A 5,291-nucleotide genomic window follows, 5' to 3' on the forward strand; every position below is an offset into this window, starting at 1 on the left:
GTTGAAGGGCAATGCATTCTCATTGTGAACTGAAACATCACTGATTTATATCAGAAATAGATACTGATTTAATGTTTTAACATTCATATAATGTTATGAAGGAAACAAATTTCTAAAATAAATGAACAAGACATTCTAACCACTTTTTACGGTGAGGGTTAAATATGCGAAATTGTCATGTTTGACTACACTAGTTGCTGTATTTTCAAATAATTAATTGTTAATAAAGTTCTTTCAAACATGACTGAAAGAGCAGTAAAGGCTCAGTAAGTTTTGACCTTTGCAGAAGTTATGGCTTGCTTGTTTTTGTTTTATTTTGCTTTTAGAGGATACTCTGTACACCGTGATGCTTTCATCTGTGAAGTCAGGCATGGTATGAGAATGTGGAATACAGATCTGTGAGGAGAACAGAACAATTGAAAGCATTTTAATTTTGAACATGAAAACTACCTGATTGATTACACAGCAATGCAGGGGATCAGTTTCCAGCTCCAATTGTGGCGATAGTTGGAAACGGCTCTATTATTGCTGATTGAAATGAACAAGAAGATTTAAATATTTGTAAATATATTCACTTAACAAGGCAAGTTTAAACATAATGAAACATAGCCAGCACCGGAAAATGAATTTTAAAATGTGAACGATTGGTTACATCCCGTATTATATTCTCCAACCGTTTCTTCAGATACAAAGAAAATACGCGCATTGTGCGATGTCGTTATAACTTCCAATCTTCAATCAATGCTTTACATCCAATTTGGTACTTTATGTACTTTTATTCACGATATATAAGCAATGTGTTACCCACAGAGACTGAGAAAACAAACATCAGTAGAAAGTTGGGCCTGAATAGACATTAATTGCCATTGTGATTTTGTTACACAAATAATGATGACAGTTGGCATGACAGCAACACTATTTCAAGGCTTATACTGCATTAGAGTTTTAGCCTAGGGTACGAGTTTCTATCTCTCATAACATTCAAGTTCAGTTACATTTATTGTCAGATGCACCAATTGGTACGGTGATATTTGAATTACCGTACAGCCATACCAATCAAAAGAACACAATACAGATTGAATTTAACATGAACATCCCTACACAGCGGAATCAACGTTTCCCACTGTGAAGGACGTTCAGTCATCTTCCTCTTTCTTGTTCACCCGTGGCCGGAGCCTTTGAGTCCTCTGCAGTTGCCGCTACAATGGCCCGATGTTCAGGCCCTCTCGCCGGGATGATCGGAGCTCCGGCGTCGGAACGGAAGAACACACTCAGCGGTTTGGAGTTTCCGAATCGGCCACTTCTTACCGGAGACCGCGGCTGCCGAAGTCCACAGGCCGAGCTGGGCGGAGCTCCAACACTGGCGACCCTCGGAAAAAGATCCCAGGATCCGCGATGTTGTCAGCTCCGCAAACCACAGCTCCACAGTGTTAATTAGCAGGCCCAACACTCCAGAGCTCCAACACAGGCGATCCCCGGCAAGGCATCGTCCCGCTCCGCGATGGACCCAGTGCTGCGCCGCTGCTGAAGCTCTAATTCCCCAGAATAGGGGAATTAAGAACCAGAGGACATGGATTTAAGGTGAAAGGAAAATAATTTAATAGGAACTTGGAGGGGGAACTTTTTCACACGGAGGATGGTGGATATATGAAATGAGGAGGTAGTTGAGGCAGGTACTATAATAACAATTAGAAGACACCTGGACATGCATATAGATAGGAACGGTTTAAAGGGAGATGGGCCAAATGCAGGCAGGTGACTGTTCATCGTCACTGACTGTTCACTCCCCAATCAAGATGCTTAGTAGTTGCTCTGTAACATCATGAACTCCAACACTAGGGAGACAACATATCATCCTAGAGTTATGTTTGCAGCCAATCTGTTTCTCTTTTAATTGTATCCTCTAGTGATTACATGTCTCCCAATCTTTATCCTCACTTTCTGTGCAGCCGTGTCTCTGGTGTGACCCATGATGCATTTGTTGGCAAAGCCATCCTGCCCAACAATAACCAAGCCGTTCATTCGTTGAAGAATGGATGGCCACAGGGGAATAGGAAGAAACTGCAGATGCTGGTTTAAGCCAAAGCCAAAGGGATTCCAGCAATTCTTCTGCCTTCCTCCACTTTGCCTGGCAGTCACCCATTCCCTTCTTGCCTATGCAGTCTTTATCCCTGACGGCCACTTCACTAAATGTGTTATCCATCTTCATCTAAGCATTATAGATGTTCCAAAGTGAATCCATCTGCAGCTGGAGCTCAGTAGAGGGGACAGTCAATAGTTGCAGGAGGACACATTTCCTGCACGTGGCAATTGGGTACATCAGAAGTGTCCTTAATTTTCCACATGGCACAAGTGAAGCATTCCACAGTTCTCGGTTGCCATGAATTGCCCCTAAATCAAGCCCTTTACTTAACCTTCTTAATTAAATGCTATAATGCTAGGGATCTTACTCCATTAGAGTGAAGTAATCTTTACCTTTCTCCTGTTTAATGAACTACAGTTGTAAAAATAGTAGAACTACCCAACTGATTCTAATTGGCCATCGCACTCTAAACAATTGCTGAGCCTGTGGTGCTTTTAATCTTTGCAGCTCTCTGTTTCCAACTTTTATTTGAATTATTAGTGTCAAGATTTTACTAGCACAAAAGTCACACCAACAAACCAAAGGCCAGTGTTAAGACTCAGTGTAGACTACAGATTCTACTCACCGTCCACACAGTTAACAAAGCCCGTACTCTGAAGACCGCTGCATTCTGAAGATCGCTGTGCACTAAGCTTCATGTTCAAGTAAGTTTTGCAACTTTCTCTGAAACAAAAGAACAAAAATAATTGAAATTTATACGTTCGTCTTGCAATATTTTAAATGATGTATCTTTTAATGTGATTGTCGCTAACAGAATCTCACACTTCTTGCATTTTCAAAATTAGATTTCAGATCTCTAAACGCTTGTAATTTTTTTAAGTTTTTGCTGCTTTCTAGTACAGCTTTAATATTGTAATAATTTATTAAGGTCGCAACTGTAGAACAATCTCCCCAAGAAACACTCATTCTGTTCAATCATAATGCTCCCAACGTTTAGCTGTTGGAATGTCAATTTAAGGATTAATGATTTCTGGTTAAGTCCAAATTGTAGAGAAACAAAAATAACCAGACTATTGTTAACCATTAAATATGTTACAGCCGGTGAGCTATTAAGAAACTAAAACAGACTTGCTTGGAAGAATTTGGTTTTAATTGGCGATCTTGAGGCTCTTCGGAAGTTCTCTGTGCTAGCTCTCCTTTTCATGACACAATCATTTCATTGTTAGCAAAGATGATTAACTCAGTTAAAACTTCCACATGGCACATAAAGTGCCCTCCATAATGTTTGGGACACCCATTATTTATTTATTTGCCTCTGTACTCCACAATTTGAGGTTTGTAATAGATATCAGATAAAAATCAGATGTGGTCAAAGTGCACATTGTCAGATTTTAATACAGGCCATTTTTATACATTTTGGTTTCACCATGTAGAAATACCAGTGGCGTTTATACATAGTCCTCCCATTTTAGAGCACCATAATGTTTGGGAAACAGCAATGTCATGTGAATGAAAGTAGTCTTGTTTAATATTTTGTTTCATATCCTTTGCATGAATAACTGCTTGAAGTCTGCGATTCATGGACATCACCAATTGCTGGGTGTCTTCTCTGGTGATGCTCTGCCAGGCCTGTATTGCAGTCATATTTAACTTATGCTTGTTTTGGGGGCTAATACCCTTCAGTTTTCTCTTCGGTATATATAAGGCATGCTCAATTGGGTTCAGATCGGGTGATTGACTTGGACACTCAAGGATTGACCATTTTTTAGCTGTATGGTTGGAATCATTGTCTTGCTGTAGAATGAAAACTGGCCAATGAGTTTTGAGGCATTTGTTTGAACTTGAGCAGGTAGGATGTGTCTATACACTTCAGAATTCATTATGCTGCTACCATCAGCAGTTGTATCATCAATGAAGATAAATGAGCCAGTACCTTCAGCAGCCATACATGCCCAGGCCGTAACACCCCCACCACCGTGTTTCACAGATGAGGTGGTATGCTTTGGATCTTGGGCAGTTCCTTCTCTCCTCCATACTTTGCTCTTGCCATCACTCTGATATGTTAATTTTTGTCTCATCTGTCCACAAGACCCTTTTCCAGAACTGTGATTGCTCTATTAAGTACTTCTTTGCAAACTATAACCCGGCCATCCTATTTTTGTGGGTCACCAGTGGTTTGTATCTTGCAGTGTAGCCTCTTTATTTCTGTTCACAGTGGTCTTCTGTTCACAGTGGTCTTCTGCGGACAGTGGTCATTGACAAATCCACACCTGACTTCTGAAGAGTGTTTCTGATCTGTCGGACAGGGGTTTGGAGATTTTTCTTTATTATCCAGACAATTATTCTGTCATCAGCTATGGAAGTCTTCCTTGGCCTGCCAGTCCCTTTGCGATTAGTAAGCTCTCATCTTAATGACGTTTCAAACAGTTGATTTTGATAAGCCTAAGGTTTGGCTGATGTCTCTAACAATTTTATTCTTGTTTTTCAGTCTCATAATGGCTTATTTGACTTTCTTTGTCACTTCTTTAACTTTTATTGGCACAACTTTGGTCCTCATGTTGATAAACAGCAATAAAAGTTTCCAAAGGCGATTGAAAGACCGGAGGAAAGACACAAGATGCTGAGAGTTCTCTCTTATACCAGTATTAAGGAGGCAATTAAACAGACCTGAGCAATTACATACGCCTTTGAAACCAGTGTCCCAAATATAATGGTGTCCTGAAATTGGGGAATTATGTACAAACACAGCTGTAATTTCTACATGGTGAAACCAAAATATATAAAAATAGCCTTTAATAAAATCTGACAATGTGCACTTTAACCATATGTGTTTTATTTCTATTACAAATCTCAATTTGTGGAGCACAGAGGCAAATAAATAAATGATGGGTCTTTGGCCCAAACGTTATGCAGGGCGCTGTAGCTCAGCTGGTCTTTAAGAAAAAAAGCACATGTGCACAGTTCCATGTTCAGAATGCAGGCGATCGATTATCCATTAAGGTGCTGATACATGTCAAGTCATAGAAACATTCGATCCTATAAAGGATTCGTAATTAATGGTTTGATGATTATCTCCACTCAAAAGAGTTTCAGATGGTCGTGCTATGTTTCCAATAAGACATTAAAATTATTTAAACTTATTGGTAGTTTCATTGCTAACATTAGCAAATTAACTCATTTACATTGACTGCATCAGTCACTTTTTTAA

The 5,291-nt window shown here is 39.6% G+C and overlaps 1 long non-coding RNA gene across 2 annotated transcripts in view; it reads right to left on the reverse strand.

Annotated features, from left to right (window-relative positions):
* Positions 1–226: 226 nt before the first annotated feature.
* The window catches only part of LOC129708631 (uncharacterized), a 25,558-nt gene continuing 20,493 nt past the window's right edge, over positions 227–5,291 (reverse strand). For both annotated transcript variants that reach the window (XR_008725386.1, XR_008725385.1), the window contains 2 exons: positions 2,709–2,806; positions 227–396 (listed from right to left, as the gene is read on the reverse strand). This is a non-coding gene — a long non-coding RNA (uncharacterized LOC129708631). The remainder of the gene's footprint in view (positions 397–2,708; positions 2,807–5,291) is intronic.

The sequence above is a fragment of the Leucoraja erinacea genome, chromosome 24 (genome assembly GCF_028641065.1).
Source record: "Leucoraja erinacea ecotype New England chromosome 24, Leri_hhj_1, whole genome shotgun sequence".
NCBI classification, from domain to species: Eukaryota; Metazoa; Chordata; class Chondrichthyes; order Rajiformes; family Rajidae; genus Leucoraja; species Leucoraja erinaceus.